Source organism: Nycticebus coucang, chromosome 9, assembly GCF_027406575.1.
Source record: "Nycticebus coucang isolate mNycCou1 chromosome 9, mNycCou1.pri, whole genome shotgun sequence".
Taxonomy (NCBI): Eukaryota; Metazoa; Chordata; class Mammalia; order Primates; family Lorisidae; genus Nycticebus; species Nycticebus coucang.
This window is the reverse complement of record NC_069788.1, coordinates 123,590,101-123,608,231: the sequence shown is the minus strand read 5'-3', so window position 1 is coordinate 123,608,231 and position 18,131 is coordinate 123,590,101. Positions and strand designations below refer to the sequence as shown.

Here is an 18,131-nt window from a genome sequence, read left to right as displayed (position 1 = left end):
AGCCACATACACCTGAGCTGGGGGTTGGAATCCAGCCAGGGCCCCGCCAAACAACAATGATGCCTGCAACCAAAAAATAGCCAGGTGTTGTGGTGGGCACCTGTAGTCCCAGCTACTTGGGAGGCGGAGGCAAGAGAATTGCTTGAGCCCAGGAGTTGGAAGTTGCTGTGAGCTGTGATGCCACCGCACTCTACCCAGGGCAACAGCTTGAGGCTCTGTCTCAAAAAAAAAAAAAAAAAAAGATTATCTTCACAGAGTTACTGTGAGGATTAGGAATAAAATCACTGGCCCAACTGCTTGGTCTTGCCTGGGGTCGTTTCCAATAGTAACAAATAACTATGTACCTCGTTGAATTTTCTTAAAATGAAATAATATTTAAACTTTCAGTTTTTCTGCTCAGCACCTGTAGCTCAGCAGCTAGGGCGCCAGCCACATACACCAGAGCTGGTGGTTTCAAACCCAGCCCGAGCCTGCCAAACAACAATGACAACTACAGCCAAAAAAAAAACAATTAGCTGGGCGTTGTGGTGGGTACCTGTAGTCCCAGCTACTTGGGAGGCTGAGGCAAGAGAATGGCTTAAGCCCAAGAGTTGGAGGTTGCTGTGAGCTGTAACGCCACAGTACTCTACCAAGGACAACATAGTAAGACTCTGTCTCAAAAAATAAATAAATAAATAAAATAAAATAAACTTTAGTTTTTCACACCAGCCACATTTTAGTCCTCAGTAGCATTAGTGGTATTGAACAGAGAGATAGATATAGAACACTTCTTTTTTTTTTGAGACAGAGTCTCAAGCTGTCGCCCTCGGTAGGTACTGTGGCGTCACAGCTTACAGCAACCTCCAACTCTTGGGCTTAAGCCATTCTCTTGCCTCACCCTCCCAAGTAGCTGGGACTACAAGTGCCCGCCACAACACCCAGCTATTTTTTGGTTGCAGTTGCCACTACTGTTTTAGCTGGCCAGGGCCAGGTTTGAACCCACCACCCTTGGTTTATGGGGCTGGCACCCTACCCACTGAGCCACAGGCACCACCCACAGAACAATTTTTTTTTTTTTTTAGTGCAACACAAGGAGGTAGGGTTTATTCTCAAAGAAGTACAACTTTACTTGTGAGCGGTCTCTTCCATTTAACTTACACTTAAAATGCATGTTATTTGAGATTTTCTTCTCAGTAATACTGCAAATGGCCTTACGCTCAAAAGTTAAAACTTTAGAAAGTTTTTTTTGTCAGTTAAATAAGTAATGTTCTACCAAATTTAAAGACAAATGAGTGACAAGGGTGATGCCCCGAAGTAGAGGTGGTATTAAAACAAATATATAAAGTCCATTGACATTTTATAAAATCCTATCCGTTCAGAGGCTAAAATTACTCAAAATCACAATATTATGTTTGTAAAATCATGTTTCTCGGATCACAGTAGAAATGTAGCTTTTCTGATTATAGACATTTCTTCCACTGACTGGTGTCTGAAGAATGGTTTCAGGGGAAAACAAATTTCCAACACATGTAGCAGCAACTTCCATCTGTTTGGGGACACTGAACAAGTGGCAAGTCATTCTGTTAACCAACTCCAGTCAAGATTCATCATACTACTGCCATAGTCCTCATTTGCTTCATGAATAATAGTGCTTACACGGCCAAGACAGTTCAAATTTTCTTCTATCATTTGCGCTAAAGTCTTCCCATCTTAAGGAGTTACCACGCATGACAGAGAATGTTCACGTTCTGCTGAAGTTGGGGGCAGCCATGCTGATGCTTGGGGGGTTTCGGCACCTTCTAGACTGGACCCTACTAGGGACCGTGCAGAACTCTGTGTACAAGCAATTTTAAGGAGATGCCAAATTTCTTTCTGCCTCTTTCCCTGCATAAACATGACAGTATTGTCAGCTTCTTTGATGTTACTGAGGGCCATTTCCACGTTGGGGAGTAGGTCAATAATCTTCTGTTTATAGCCCAACAACTTGCTCAGGTGACCAAACAGCTCTTTGAGAACACGATCCTGACTCTGCACAGTATGCACAATAATCTCCACCGTCTCTGTGCTGTCGCTGTAGGAGTGATCTGAAGGTCTGTGTTTTAACTGCTTATAAAGATCAATGGCATTCTGTTCCAGAGATTCCATCAATTCTCCCTGACATCTTCCATAGGGGCTCTTTTGCAGCTCCATTATTTCAGTGTGCAAGGACATAATCTAATCCTCCAGGTATCCAATGACACCAACCTCAGCATAGTGGATGGCCTTTTCTTGCATTTCTTTCCATGCTTTTAGCATTTTTTCTGAAGATATCCCATAAGTCATCTGCTCACTATATCTCTCCAAGTCAAGCTGAATGCTTTTGTGAAAAAATTCCAATTTAGCTTTCAGTTGCTGTGATGCTGAGATCAAAGTATTCTTCATTTTTGTCAAATTAGCATTATATCTAAGCAGACTTAACATTGCTGCTCTTTGTCCTTGAAAGAGCCTGCCATAGTCTTCTTTTAGCCCAGATACATAGTGCACTGCTTCAGCCCATACTTTACGCAGCTGTATAATTAGAAGTTGTATTCTGCTGTCCTGTACAATATAATTTACACAATCAGATAAACTTCTGGAAGCAAATGGCCCTTCATAGACAGTCTTACTTTTATCAAACAAAGAAACCATGTAGCTATCACAGCCTCTAACTCCATCTAGAATACATTGAGAAGCTGGTTTCCGAGGATCCAGAGAAATTCCTGTCTCTGAAAGTAGCTCTTGAGAACCAGTACTTATTCCAGTTTCACGCTCAATACGAGACTGCAGTGAACGAAGACTTTCATCAGGTGGTAACAAAAAAGAAATTATCTTTGCAAAAGTCATATTTAGGATGTGTAATCTTCAAATTCAGAATATGATCCATTAATATAAAGCATCTTGGCTGCTTCAAAGTATGATCAATAGGTCCTCCTCCTTGCTGAGGGTCCCAATTCAGCATCAACTGTAGCCAGTTCTCCATGGATTCTACTATTAAACTACAAAGGCTATTTGGTTGGGGCAAATGAGTACTAAACCGAACTTCTCCTGTCATCTCTTCACATGCAAATATACATTTTAGATCCTTCTTCTTAATCTTCTCATGCCAGGTAAATGGCTGCAGATGATGCAAAAAAGGCCAAATCCAGCAATACATTCAAACACCATGGTCCCAAAGCTCCAATAATCAACAGTGGCTGTGTAAGGTTTATTCTCGAAGAGCTCTGGGGCCAGATACTGCAATGTCCCCACAAAAGATGTACATAGACTTCCTTGATCAACATCTTTGGCATATCCCAGATCAATTATTTTATGTGTTACCTTTCCACCAACATCCTGAAGAACTATATTTTCAGGTTTTAGATCTCAATGTATAATTTTGTTTTCATGCAAATATCAAATCCCAGACCCTATGTCACTTAGTAAAGAAAGGCTCTGGCTTTCTTTAAGTCCACAACAATTTTCTGGTTTGTTGAGTAACTTCCAGAGATCACCTCCAGAACAGTATTCCATTGCTAGAAGAGGCACATCATTAATCAAAATATTCAGTTCTTCAGGAACAGCACAGGCTTTTACAACATTTGCATGGTTCAACTTCTTCATGATCTGAATTTCATGGCACCATCGTTTTCTGTTTTTGGTACTTAAGCTCGAGACGACAAAACTTAATTGCTACCTTGAGATCAAGTTCCCGATGCTGGTACAGACAGACATTCCCGAAGCCACCGGTGCCCAGCCTCTCCCGCATCTCCCGGGTCCTGCCCGTGCCCGGCCGCAGCCCTGGGGGCCTCTCCATGGGGCGGGATGGCAAGCGGCCTCAAACTCTGCTGTTGTTCCAAGGCCGGTTCCGGGCCTCCGAGGACACAGAACATTTCTTATGGAAGGTTTTATTGGATACCAGTGGCTTAGAGAAAATCTAGTGAAGACCTCATGCTGTTTCCACTCATGGTTTAAAGCAGATAGACAAGTGGGCTTGTGCGAAGAGACCAAACAGGAGAAGAACCAAACACATAAGGCCGCAGTGAGAAGATGTCCATCTACAAACAAGGACGTGGCCCTCACCAGGAACTGCATTGGCCAAAACCTTGCTCTTGGACGTCCCAGCATCCAGAACTGTGAGAAATAAATAGCTGTTATCTCAGCTACCTCATCTAGGGTATTTTATTACAGCCTCCCAAGCAGACTAACACAGTGGGTAACATAACGTCCTTCCTACGGAGTTTGCTCCAGGGCCTGGACCTGGGCTGCCCCGCACCAGGCACCACTCACTGAGCACCTCCTCGTCTCTCACTGCCAGGGATTTCATTCTCGAAAGTTGTTCCTGGTCATATGGGAACATGGGAAATATGGACTGTTGTCCTTCAGGTCTGCTTCCCAGAGATCTAGGCATCATAGGTGATAGACTTTTTCCCCTCATCCACTTCTGAAGCCAACAGTGTCCTGAGGAGGCCACAGCCACAAGAAGTGCCCCAGGGCACACTAGAGCACTTCAGCCCGCAGGCCCAGGCAGATCCCGGAATTGGGCTGCCCTCTGAAATGCCTCCACCTCCTGAATGCAGCTAGTCCTTCCTTCCACTCAGAAGTCGCTGGAGCACCTCTCTGCTGTCCACTCCTCGGGAGAGCATCTCCATAGAATATGATACACTATTTCAGTGCCCCTCAAAGGTGCTCTTGCCCAGAATTTGGAATGAGACCTAAATTACCTTGGCAAGTTGCTTAACCTGAAGGTGTGAAGAATAACAGCGCCTGGCTCACAGAGCTGTTGGGATTAATGGACAACTTAGCACAGTGCTCCAGGAATGTCAGCTATTTTTATTATTGAGTGCTGGAAGGGGCTTCAGAAAAAGGGCCACAAAGATGAATCTGAAGGACAAGCAGGGTGATGCTGGAGAGAAACGTGAGGAGGACCATCTGGGCAGCTGCCTTACTCAGCCCTTCCGCTACACACCAGACTCACCCATTCATTTCTCCTTCCTAAGCCAATCACAAGTCACCTTGAGTGGAAAGAGGGAGGGAGGGAGGAGGTGGCCATGCTCTGGCCTCTAATTTGTGGTGGCCACAAACCTGAGGGCTGGAGGCCTCATCACACAGTCTGCATACCTCTGACCATAGTGTCTCCTGCTAGAAACATGCAATTAGGGGTTAAGGGCAATAAATTCACTGATGGTGGGCTCGGCGCCTGTAGCTCAGCAGCTAAGGTGCCAGCCACATACACCGGAGCTGGCAGGTTTGAATCCAGTCCAGGCCCACCAAATGACAATGACAATTACAACAAAAAATAGCTGGGCCTTGTGTGGGCTCCTATAGTCCCAGACACTTGGGAGGCTGAGGCAAGAGAATCACTTAAGCCTAGGAGTTTGAGGTTGCTATGAGCTATGACACCATGGCACTCTACCCAAGGCGACAGCATGAGACTCTGTCTCAAAAAAAAAAAAAAAATTGATTGATGGTGGCACAGTCACCACTGTAGCATGGAATACCTTGACTCAGGGTAGGAAAAGTTAATCTGATTCTAAGAGTAGCCTCAGAAATTCACTGCCGGTCTTCATTTTTTTTTTAATTTTAATTTTTATGTATGTATGCATGTATCTATTTTTTGTTGTTGCGGTTTGGCCGGGCCAGGTTCGAACCCGCCACCCTCGGTATATGGGGCCGGTGCCCTACTCACTGAACCATAGGTGCCACCCCTATTTATTTACTTTTTATTGTTGGAGATTCATTGAGGGTACAAAGAACCAGGTTATGCTGATTATATTTGTTAGGTAAAGTCCCTCTTATAATTGTCACTGCCAGTCTTCTTATCCTAATAATGGCAACTATAATAGTAAGCCTGGCAATCATTTTTAAAACCTACAATTTTTCTATTATCAATTTTCTTCTTGCTGCAGCAATAACTTACTCATTCAGAATTCAATATCTGGGCTCAGTGCCTGTGGCTCAAGCGGCTAAGGCGCCAGCCACATACACCTGAGCTGGTGGGTTCAAATCCAGCCTGGCCGGCCAAACAACAATGACAGCTGCAATCAAAAAATAGCTGGGCATTGTGGCAGATGCCTGTAGTCCCAGCTATTTGAGAAGCCACAGCAGGAGAATTGCTTGAGCCCAGGAGTTGGAGGTTGCTGTGAGCTGTGATGTCATAGCACTCTACCCAGGGTGACAGCTTGAGGCTCTGTCTCAAAAATAAATAAATAAATAAAATAGAATTAGAACATTAAAAAAAAAAAGAATTCAATATCTGGGCAGGGTACGGTGGTTCACACCTGTAATCCTAGCACTCTGGGTGGCCGAGGCAGGTGAATTGCTTGAACTCATGAGTTTGAGACCAGCCTGAGCAAAATCAAGACCCCCGTCTCTACTAAAAATAGAAACACTGAGGCAAAAAGATCGCTTTAGCCCAAGAGTTGGAAGTTGCTGTAACCTACGATGCCATGGCACTCTACCCAAGGTAACAGCTTAAGACAATGTCTCAAAAAGAAAAAAAGAAGAAAAGAAAAGAAATCAGGCAGAAAAAAAAAAGAAAGAAAAGAAAAAAGAAATCAGGCAGAAGCTGCATTTGTATTCTTTTATGTGCTGGGGGACCTAGGAGAGGCCCAAGAAGACAAAGTGTATTATGCTCACAATTCCTAGGTACAGAGGCACAGCCCGCCAAGCAGGACCCCGCAGGAAAGTCGGGAGGCAGGCCCCAGGGGAAAGCATTAGGTCAGAACTTTACTGGGACTTCTAAGGGGAAAGCAAGATTGGGGCAGGGAAGTGGAGCAGGGAAAACAGTTTTCCACTGCTAGTCTGAATAATTTCAGGGGACTCTAAGCTATAGGGGTGGTCCCTAGTTGCCTGGTACCTGCCCCAGGATGATTAAGTCAGAGAAATATTGTCTCTTGGGGTATATGGGCCAGATAGAGAAGGGACAGCTCTGAGTTGGTTAGTTTCTATATCAAAAGCATATTCTCAGCTGAGCCTTTGCTATTTCTAAGAATTGGCTAATCCCTGGGAGAGGTGGTTTCTCCACAGCTCTAGGGTTTTTTAAGATGTCAAGACATTATAATAGGTGAAAATAAAAAAATGTTTATATGACTCACTGGACACCAGTCAGAGGCCATTCATCGATTTCCAACACCATTCTAAAAACCCTGGTCATTTGCCTGAGTCTATCAGACTGTAAGCAATTTATAGAGTAGCTGCTGGAGACAGGTATCCTAATGGCAAGGAGGAAGTGGCAGGGGGCCGTGCGGGAGGAGAGAGCGAAGGCATCAACAGCAGACCAACACCCACACAGCACAGCGCTCTGGGTCCATTTCAGAGGCAAAACAAGAAGGGCTTCTCTGTGGTTCCTTCGTAATTCCATGCTCTCACCAAGGGCTCAGAACGCACATCTCTAGACATCTGACAGGCGAGGGCCCCGACCGTTAGGATTGCTCCTGCAGGCCAGGCTTGGTCCTTGCATCCATACAGTCTCCCACTCTCCTCAGCACTTCTGAGACACAGTCTTACCTCCCCGCTGTCACCTTTTCTTTTTACTCATGGAGGAGAGAGCACGTAAGGAAGAGCCCCAGCCTGGGTGTCTGGAGGCCCAAGTGTAACTTCCACAAGTCACTCCATTTGCTCTAGTTGATATCCTTTGAGCTTGCTGTGGGACAGTTCAGATGTTCAGGGAGAGGCTGTCTGGGGCTGGGCAATAATGATCAGGAACATTTTCATGCATCTATTTAGTACCATGCCCCACGTGCCCTCTAAGTGCTTTACATGGTCAGTTTTGTTTAGTCTTCTCAACAGCTCTATGAAGCTCAGGCATTTGCCCACAGTCCCTCCTCTTCAAAGGGCGCTGTGCCTGTTTTAATCTTCTGCAGTTGATGTTTTGAAATGTGCACCAATTTTGAACCAGGGCCCTGCATTTTCATTTTGCACCAGGACCTGCAAGATATGTCACTATTCCTGGGATCGAAATATCCCTGTCAGTGAAGCTGAGTGATTTGCCCAAGGTCAAGGCCATTCATTAACTCCTTGCCACTCAAGGTGTCCTCCATGACCAATAACATCACCCTCATCCAGAGTCAGGTCTGTGCTTTACCAAGATTAGATCCAGAGCCTGTTCTCTCGATCATTGTTTGCTATTTCATTCCATGTCTGCATTTGCCAGAAATGTTTTTGTTTTTTTTTTTCAGGACTATGGGTGCCTGACACAACCCCAGGCTATTTTTTTGTTGCAGTTGTCATTGTTTAGCTGGCCGGGGCCAGGTTCGAACCTGCCAGCCTTGGTATGTGGCTGGCACCCAACCCACTGAGCTACAGGCTACATCCAGAAACATTTTTTTTTTTGCAGTTTCTGGCCAGGGCTCGGTTTGAACCCGCCACCTCCGGCATATGGGGCTGGTGCCCTACTCCTTTGAGCCACAAGCACTACCCCAGAAACATATTTTAATTGCACAGGAAAAGACCTCAATATCAGATTTTTTTTTTTTTGAGACAGAGTCGCTAGAGTACCATGGCCTTATCCTAGCTCACAGCAACCTCAAACTCCCTCAAGTGATCCTCCTGCCTCAGCCTCCCAAGTAGCTGGGACTACAGGGGCCTGGTACAAAACCCAGCTTATTTTTTTCTTTTTTTTTTTTAAATATGGAACACTTCACGAATTTGCATGTCATCCTTGCGCAGGGGCCATGCTAATCTTCTCTGTATCGTTCCAATTTTAGTATATGTGCTGCCGAAGCGAGCACCCAGCTTATTTTTCTATTGTTTTAATAGAGACAGGGTCTCACTCTTGCTCAGGCTGGTCCTAAGCTCAAGAAATCCTCTCCTGTGGCTCGGTGCCTGTAGTTCAGTGGTCAGGGCACCAGCCACATACACTGGAGCTGGCGGGTTCGAATCCAGCCCGGGCCTGCCAAACAACAATGACGACTATAACCAAAAAAAGAAAAAAAAAATAGCCCTGCGTGTGGCGGGTGTTTGTAGTCCCAGCTACTTGGGAGGCTGAGGCAAGAGAATCGCTTAAGCCCAAGAGTTGGGGGTTGCTGTGAGCTGTGATGCCACAGCACTCTACCAAGGGTGACAAGTGAGACTCTTTCTCAAAAAAAAAAAAAAAAAGAGATCCTCACCTGGCTTAGCACCCATGCTCAGTGGTTGCCAGCCACATACACCAAGGTTGGCAGGTTTGAACCCGGCCCAGGCCTGCTAAACAACACTGACAACTACAACAAAAAAATAGCCGCATGTTGTGGTGGATGCCTATGGTCCCAGCTACTTGGGAGGCTGAGGGAAGAGAATCACTTAAGCCCAAGAGTTGGAGGTTGCTGTGAACTATGACAGCCATTGCACTCTACTGAGGGTGACATAGTGAAACTCTGTCTCTAAATAAATAAATAAATAAAATCTAGATTAAGAAAACTTTAAGGCAGCGTCTGTGGCCCAGTGAGTAGGGTGCTGGCCCCATATACCAAGGGTGGCGGGTTTGAACCCGGCCTCGGCCAATCTGCAACAACAATAACAAAAAAAATATCCAGGCATTGTGGTGGGTGCCTGTAGTCCCAGCTACTAAGGAGGCTGAGGCAAGAGAATCACCTAAGCTCAAGAGTTAGGGTTAGGGTTAGGTTGCTGTGAGCTGTGACGCCACTGCACTCTACCGAGGGCAACAAAGTGGACAAATTGAGACTCTGTCTCTAAAAAAGAAAAAGAAAGAAAGAAAACTTAAAAAAAACAAAAGAGAGAGATGCTCCCACCTCAGCCTCACAGAGAGCAGGATTATCAGCATAAGACACTGTGCCCAGCCTCAATTTCAGATCTTCAAGTGAGAGATTCACCTCCATCTTGCCATGGAACTTGAACTTCTCAGGGCCCAAACCACAGAACAGTATGGGCAGGCACGCCTTGGACAGTCGGAAGCTCCAGCAATTGAGACATCCACCTCTCTAGGCTGGACTAGAGACTAGGGCAGGGCAAACCAGCAGCCTAGAGTGCAAGATTTCAGGAGGTAGCGCTATGTACTCTAGGGTCTGACCCCAGCCCTGTCCCTGCACCTGCGCCTGCCTCCTTAACATTTGCCCCTAGGTTCCCCTCATGGAGTGGGGACCTTGATGATATCCCAATTAGCTAGTGCTTCTGCCTGCCTGTGGAGTACAGCAGCCTGTAAGCTGTTCTATGATTCAAGTCCTTAGAAGCTTCAGGCTCACGTATTTGGAATCCTGGTTAGAGCAGTTCCTATCCAGGGAATTCCAAAAAGGGACGTGATTTCTCAAAATCAGAATTCAATCCTCCTACCAGATCTTTCCATCTTTAGTCCCAGGAAGTCTGCAGTCACCCCTCTACCCTTCCGAGCCTCTGCATTTACGGCTCTGCCTTGGGGATTGTTGGAGCTGGCTTCACCCCTCTTATCTCTCTAGCAAACTGCCCAACCTAGCTATAGGCAGCCCTTCCCAGGGGCAGAACAGCGTGTGTGGGGACTGGGGGGCACTTCTTTTTTTTTTTTAGAGACAGAGTCTTATTTTATCACCCTCAGTAGAGTGCTATGGAATCACAGCTTACAGCAACCTCTGACTCCTGGGCTTAGGTGATTCTCTTGCCTCAGCCTCCTGAGTAGCTGGGACTACAGGCACTTGCCACAATGCCTGGCTATTTTTTTGTTGCAGTTTGGCTGGGGCCAGTTTCGAACCCACCACCCTCAGTATATGGGGCTGGCACCCTACCCACTGAGCCACAGGAGCCGCCCTGGGGGGCACTTTTATGCCAGCCTCAGAGTGCAGGTGGGAGGCCAGGCTAGAGATTTGCCAGTCTCCTCACCTGGGAGTGGCAGAGACTCCCTGGGGCAGTGCCTACTTGGGGATCCACTTCAGCAAGGGGGTAGATCTTTAGCTGGCACTCCAGAGTTGAGAGGGCCCTTCCCTAAGGAGGGCTAAGAAGCGCAGGGATTTTCCATGGCCAAGAGACCCAGAGCCAATTAATCTTCAGAATCACCTTAATAACCAGCTCAGCACCGGTAGCACAGTGGTCATGGCACCAGCCACATACACCAAGGTTCGAATCAGGCCCAGACCAGCTAAACAACAATGACAACTGCAATAAAAAATAGCTGGGCATTGTGGCAGGCACCTGTAGTCGCAGCTACTTGGGAGGCTGAGGCAAGGACTCACTTAAGCCCAAGACTTTGAGGTTGCTGTGAGCTGTGACGCCATGGCACTCTACCGAGGGTGACATAATAAGACTCTGCCTTAAAACAAGCAAAAACAAAAAAAATCACCTTAAAATGAGAATTCCCCAACCTGAGAATCAGAATCTTCTGGGAATGGACATGGTCCCTGCTACCTTTCCGTGAAATAAAAAGTGCTTGCTTTGGACAGATGCAGTCCTGGTTGGATGTGGCTTAGCAAATAGACAAAGTCTTTAGGAGGAAAATAAAATTGCCCTTCCTTTTGGGGAGCACAGCTCTGTGTGGAGGCATGCCTTGGATTGCAGAAAGGGATTGCACTTCTGGTCCCCATTTGCCTTCTCAGCAGGTCCCTCCTGTGCAGTGAGCAGCCTGCATTGCTGTAAGTGGTGGCCTCCGCTGGGGCTGGTACAAGCTCTGAGGGTGATTTTGATGCCCAGCCAGGTGGGAGTCTCTGAGGCCTGGAGAACAGAGTGGTACGTACTCAGGGTATGTGACACCACAGCCACCCCTTCCTCAGATATCCCCAGCCAAAGCTCTTCTCCTTTCTTTTATACCCATTCAAAATAAGCAAAAAAAAAAGCCTAACCTCCCAGAACAACCTTTAGGGAGGGAGTGAAAGACGTAAGGGAAGAAAGGGGAAAGGGAAGGAGGGGAGGGGCTCTTATCTACAGCCAACAGGCTCCTGCCTGTCCCAGAGCTGAGTCACAGTGCATCCTGCTCCACCCCCAGATCTTGGCAGACATCTGCCAAGGGGCAGTTCTCCTTCCAGATGGGGTTCTGGGGAGGTAGGCAGGACAGATGGCACTGGTGGGGAAGCAGGGAGTCTGGGCTTTTGTACCCATGAGCACCCTGGACAGTGGCAACCCTCTCTCGAGGTGTTCCAGCTTTTCCAGTGGCACAGGGAGGTGGCTTTAAGGGTTTTAATGAGAGATAAGGGGCACCCAGTCCTCCATGTCAGGGAAATGTTGCAAGCCATGTAGTCCTTCTGGCATTTCCCTGTAGCCTCATGGTGTCAGGGGACAGCTGGGATGGAGAAGTGAGTGCAGTCAGCTCTCACTAAGTTACATTGTGTTAACACCCCACCCCAATCCTCACCAAATCACTTCTCACTTACACTGGTTGCAGCTCCTTTCCCAAATCCTCTTCATTCCTGGGCTCAACTTCAGGAGCATCTACTATCTGAGGCATGGTGGGTTTGAGGTTCAGGGACAACAATATGGTGGTACTGGGCAATGGTGCCTAAAGCTTTCACTGGGGACACACAGCCCACGTTCCATTGTTCAAAGTCAGGGGACCAAACTGAGTCAATGAGGCAAAGAAATATAATTCTGTCATGGGGATACAGCAATGGCTAATTGGGAACAATGATGCAATCTACCACAATGGGCCCCTGAATCAGACTGAAAGGATTCCTTCTCAGGGAGAGAGAACATGATTTAGCCAAAGGAGATAGCGTGGAGTAGTGGAAAAAACAAGGCTTAAAACCAGACAGGCCTGGATTTCAACCTGGACTCAGCCATGTACTAGCTGCCAAGTTATTTAAATTCTCTGAATTTTCATTTCCATTTATAGGGTGGGCATAATACCTAATTTACAGGGCAATTTTGAGGATCAGTAAGATAGTATATGTTTTATCTTTGGTACATAGTAAGAACACAGTAATATGAACACCCAACTCCAGCCCCCTCCCCAGCTTTAGTATTTTTTCCATAACTCTTGAGGTGATTTTTACCCATATTCCTACTAACCTCACAAGGTTGGGACTGAGTGGAATGGAGAGAATGTATTGTGGCTTACTGTGTGTTAGGCTGTACTGTACAATTTACTTCCATAATCTCATTTATTTTGCCCAAGCAAGTCTTCGAGGTAGGTGCTATTGTTACCCCATGTTACAGATGAGGAAATTAAGGATGAGAGAGGATATGTAACTTGCAATCTGTAACATGCGATGGTAGAGGTAAGATTTGAACCCATGCCATACACCAGTGTTTTTGCAGACTTAAATTATGTTTATCCAAAAAAAAAAATACTCTGCTTTGAGTTTCTTTCTTTCTTTTTTTTTTTTCTTTTTTGAGAGAGAGTCTTACTTTGTTGCCCTCGGTAAAGTGCCATGGCATCACAACTCTTAGAGAGGGGGGTCTGGCTCTGACTCAGGCTGGTCTCAAACCTGTGAGCCCAGGCAATCCACCCGCTTTTGCCTCCCAGAGTGCTGAGATTACAGATGCGAGCCACCCTGCCTGGACTGAATTTCTTTTGAAAATAATTTAAAGATCTTAAAAATTTTTATTTCTTTTTTTTTTTTTTTTAGAGACAGAGTCTCATTTTGTCACCCTCAGTAGAGTGCTGTGGTGTCACAGCTCACAGCAACCTCCAGCTCTTGGGCTTAGGCGATTCTCTTCCCTCAGCCTCCTGAGTAGCTGGGACTCAGGTGCCCACCACTACACCTGGCTATTTTTTTGTTGCAGTTTGGCCGGGGCTGGGTTTGAACCCGTCACCCTTGGTATATGGGGGTGGCGCCCTACTCACTGAGCCACAGGCACCACCAGCTTTAAAAAATTTCGAGGCACACCTTGAAAGATCCTCTTGAGGCACACTGGTTGAAAATCACTACTCCACCCAGTACCTTCTGCGGTATTCCTTCCCCATTCCCCTTCCCCTTTATCTCCCACGAAAATTAGGCACCTTCTCGCCCACCGCCCAGGATCTACAAGCTACGTGCCCACGAGCTCTCCCAGCCCGTTAGAGGTTATTGTTCAGTGCATGAAAGTTTGTGCCTTCAAAAAATTCAGTGCCGATTTGGACTTTCACAAGAAGGATGGCAGCACAGGCATCAACATCGAAAGCTTCTGAGTCTTGGTATTCTCACCCGGCGTATGCAAGATACTGGCAACATTATCATCGAGCAGTGGCTTGGATGCGAAACCACCAGAAGGCCTACAGAAAGGCCGTGCAATACTATTTCAGTTTCCCATGGCATCTCCCTTCTGCAGTTTCTTCCCAAAGCTCTTGTGATGATGAGGCTGGAGATCCTCAGTCTTTCGGTGACCATCACTTAGCCCAGCAGGACCACCACTGGGGTTCACATTTCAGAAGGTCTAGGAAGCAGCGACACGTTAGCAGGAGGTTCCAGGTACCTGCAAGAGAAGACCAAACTTCCTCGGAAGATGAGGAGGTAGAGACTGAGTCAGACGGGGGCATAGAACGTGACCTGAGCAACACGGTAATCACAGAGGAGCTCCGCCAGTACTTTGCAGACACCGAGAGGCACAGAGAAGAGCGACGGCGGCGGCAGCAGCTGGACGCACAGCGCCTGAATGACTATGTGAATGCTGACCATGACCTGCGCTACAACCCCCACAGGTCAGTCAAACCCCCCAACCGAGAGGCCGGGCGAGCGACGCAAAGCCGAGATGAAGCGCTTTATGGGGACAGCGCTGCCAAGATCCAGGCCATGGAGGCTGCCGTGCAGCTGAGCTTTGACAAGCACTGTGACAGAAAGCAGCCCAAGTACTGGCCTGTCATTCCCCTGAAGTTCTGAGCCCTGGGCTCAGGGACCCCTGCGAGTCTGCACAGGGTCCCCAGACTCACCCCCTTCCTTTTAGGTACACTCCCTTCATCTCTCCTTCCCTGCAGTTGTCAGGGAAAAGGAACTTTATGCTGAGATACTACCATGTTCACCAAGTCCCAGTGGACACTCACAGGGTAGAGGTAATACGCCAGTCACTTGGAATTCAGCAAGACCTACGCTGTTGCCAGCGTGAGAAATTTTCAGACATAAGATGATAATTTTTTATCTCCTGCATTGGTTTCTGATGCTGATAACTGTTCAGTTCATTAAAGTTCTTGCCTAGAAAAAAAAAAAAATCACTACTCCAGAGCAATGCTGTTCATGGGTGGTCTGGTACAGCTCTACCAGGAGAGAAAAACAGGATTTGAAAGTAAGCGCTTGAAAGCTTTACTACAGCTGGAAATTGCCATAACAGTCAAACTCCTGATCCATGCCCTTGTTTCACTCAACAGAACATAGATCAGTTGTTTTCTAGGCCCACCAAATTGTTCGTGCCTCAGGGAAAATGACCAACGGGCCTTCACCACAGGTACTTTGGAACACTGCTCTGTACAGTGGTGTACCTGCCCTGTGAACTTCAGTGTCCCTGGAGATGCTTTTGTTAGTAAAAATGATACCTTGTTTACTGATGCGGGTGGCGTGGGGGCAGGGTCTATGTACTGCCCAGGGCATTGTTTGTACCCAGGACCTACTTGGTATAAGTTGCCTACTCTGAATGAATTTCTATTTCTCCTGTAACAGGGCAACTTGCTGGATGGCCTTGGGCAAGGCCATGAATTAGGCAAAATTTTCCTTTAGTCTTTTCCTACCTGCACTTCTAGCCTCTCTCTTCTTCTCTGCCCCCCAATTCCTTTCTTTGTCTCTGCCCAAGCTTTTAAATGTCACCAGGGTACTCTCCTGGTTGCCCAGACCCCCCACACTGTCCTTTCCCTGTGGGTGGTGCCCTACCCTAGGACTTCCACTGCCCCCTTTCCAGTTCTGAGTCTCTTCCAGAGGAAGCTTCTCCAGCTGGCTGTTATCAGGGAGCAGGGCTCAACTCTGACTGAGATTACACAGAGCTTATGAGAGTGGGGATGATCCTTGCTGGTTCTAATAAAATCAGCGAAAGTTTCTAAAAATGCCTCACTTAATGCTGGTGGAAATATATGATATTGTTGTAGAAAGTGCTTTTGTGATATGTACCAAGAATTTAAGGGCAGCACCTGTGGCTCAGTGGGTAGGGCGCCTGCCCCATATAAGGAGGGTGGCGGGTTTGAACCCAGCCCCAGCGGAACTGCAACAACAAAAAAAAGCCGGGCATTGTGGCAGGTGCCTGTAGTCCCAGCTACTCAGGAGGCTGAGGCAAGAGAATTGCCGAAGCCCAGGACTTGGGAGGTTGCTGTGAGCTGTGACGCCAAGGCACGTTACCGAGGACAATAAAATGAGACTGTCTCTAAAAAAAAAAAAAAAGAATTTAAGAAAATTATGCCCTTTAACTTAATATTATACTTTAGACCTTTGTCTGAAATAATCAGAGATGTGCCAAATGTTTATGTATGGAGATATTTGTCACAACATTATTTACACAGTGAAAAAGGACATGCAACCTAAATAGAAATAATTTTAATACATTATGATACAGTCATGATGAAATTTAATGCAGTCATTAAAACTATGTTTTTGAATTACTTTTAATAATCTAGTAAAATGCTCATTAGCTATAATAAGTGAAAAAGGCAAAGTTCACAATTTTTAAATAAAATTTTATAGGTGCTGGATGTGGTAGCTCACATCTGTAATCCCAGCACTCTGGGAGGCTGAGGCCAGTGGATTGCCTGAGCTCACAAGTTTGAGAACAGTCTGAACAAGAGCCAGACCTCATCTCTAAAAATAGCCAGGCATTGTGGAGGGCGCCTACAGTCCCAGCTACTTGGGAGGCTGAGGCAAGAGAAACACTTGAGCCCAAGAGTTTGAGGTTGCTGTGAGCTATGATATCATGGCACTCTTCCAAAGGCAATAAAGTGAGACTCTGTCTCAAAAGAAAAAAAAAGTAAAAATTACATGCATATAAAAATATTGATCATCTGTCTGAGTGATAGGATTTGGTGGTTTTATCCTTTTTGGTATTTTCTAACTTTTCTATAATGAGCACAAATTTATTTTTATGGTCAGAAAACACAGAAGCACTTTTGAAGTGTCTAGCCCTGCACAGCTATCCTCTCCCACCCTGGTGCTCCGCTGCAGGTTCCTGCTGGGAGCTGTGCCTGTGTTTGCTAGGAGCCAGCCTTGAAGTATGCAGCTATGTTGGCCTGTATTCTGGTCCTGGCTTTGCCACTCAACTGGCTGTAGGACCTTGGACAAGTCACTTTACTTTTCTGGGATTTGAGAGAGACCTCATTTATAAAACAAAGGGTCTGGATTGAATGATCTTTAGGGGTTAGATTCTGGTTCTGTGATTCTGATAAACTCATTGAGTCAGGTATTCATTGTGACTAAGGCTCCATTATTTACACTTCTCTACAATTTGTATCTTAAACAAGGGATCCTTATCTCAAGTTAAAGGCATGACTCTCTAACAGTGAGATTTCACATCAGGCTTTGGTGACTTACACCCAAACACTGACCTAATAGCTCCCTATAATTCACATACCCTAGGCACTATCTGAAGTGTGAAGGGCTGAGCTGGTCAGGGACCCTTCCACTTCAGCCTCCAGCCCTGAGAGAGAGGAGAGATGTCTGTCTGGAAGAGCGAGACAAGTTTCTGGACCTGGAGCTTCCTTCCTTTCCCTGCCCCCTGCCCCCAGTCTCAGCTGTTTAGTGCTGTCTGCTTGCTTCTGTCTACATCTTCTTATGTCATTGTGGTTCCCTGGTGGGCTGGTGGCTCAGTCACCACAGCCTGAGGAAGCAGGTAATGTGACTCACGTCCCAGGTCCAGTGAGTCAGATAGGGTGGGCTGGACCAGGCACATCCCCAGGACAGGAAGCAGGCTCTAGGTGTGCGGGAGCTCCCTCCTGCTCCCTCTTAGAGAGGACCAACCATTCCCATTTCTGGGAATTCATTCAGGAGCCCCTCTTGCCAAAGAAATGCCACCTCATCTAAGCCTCAGAAGGTTGGGGCTGGTTAGAACCAAGATGGCTTCTGCAAAGGAAATAAAGAGACCAGAGTCAGAACCAAAGAGGATTGGAACTGCCCAGCCCAGCCTCTCAAGTCCTGGGTTTGAGGCCAGCCAGGTTTCAGAGCTGGGACAACTTCTTGAGAAGCAAGTACATTTGCAGTGCCTTGGAGTTATGTGATCATGGGCAAGTTATTTAACTGCTTGGAGTTTCAGTTTCCTTGCCTGGGCGCCTGTGGCTCAAAGTGGTAGGGCACCGGTCCCATATGCCGAAGGTGGCAGGTTCAAACCCAGCCCCGGCCAAAACCCACACACACACAAAAAAATGTAATAATAAACTCACC

The 18,131-nt window shown here is 46.6% G+C and overlaps 1 non-coding gene and 1 pseudogene across 1 annotated transcript; both read right to left on the bottom strand.

Annotated features, from left to right (window-relative positions):
• Nucleotides 1-1,576: 1,576 nt before the first annotated feature.
• LOC128593895 (inhibitor of nuclear factor kappa-B kinase subunit alpha-like) lies at nt 1,577-3,790 on the bottom strand (annotated as a pseudogene).
• Nucleotides 3,791-8,598: 4,808 nt separating this feature from the next.
• LOC128595006 (U6 spliceosomal RNA) lies at nt 8,599-8,705 on the bottom strand. Its single transcript, XR_008382702.1, has one exon. It is a non-coding gene; the product is annotated as a U6 spliceosomal RNA (small nuclear RNA).
• Between the last annotated feature and the right edge of the window lie 9,426 nt (nt 8,706-18,131).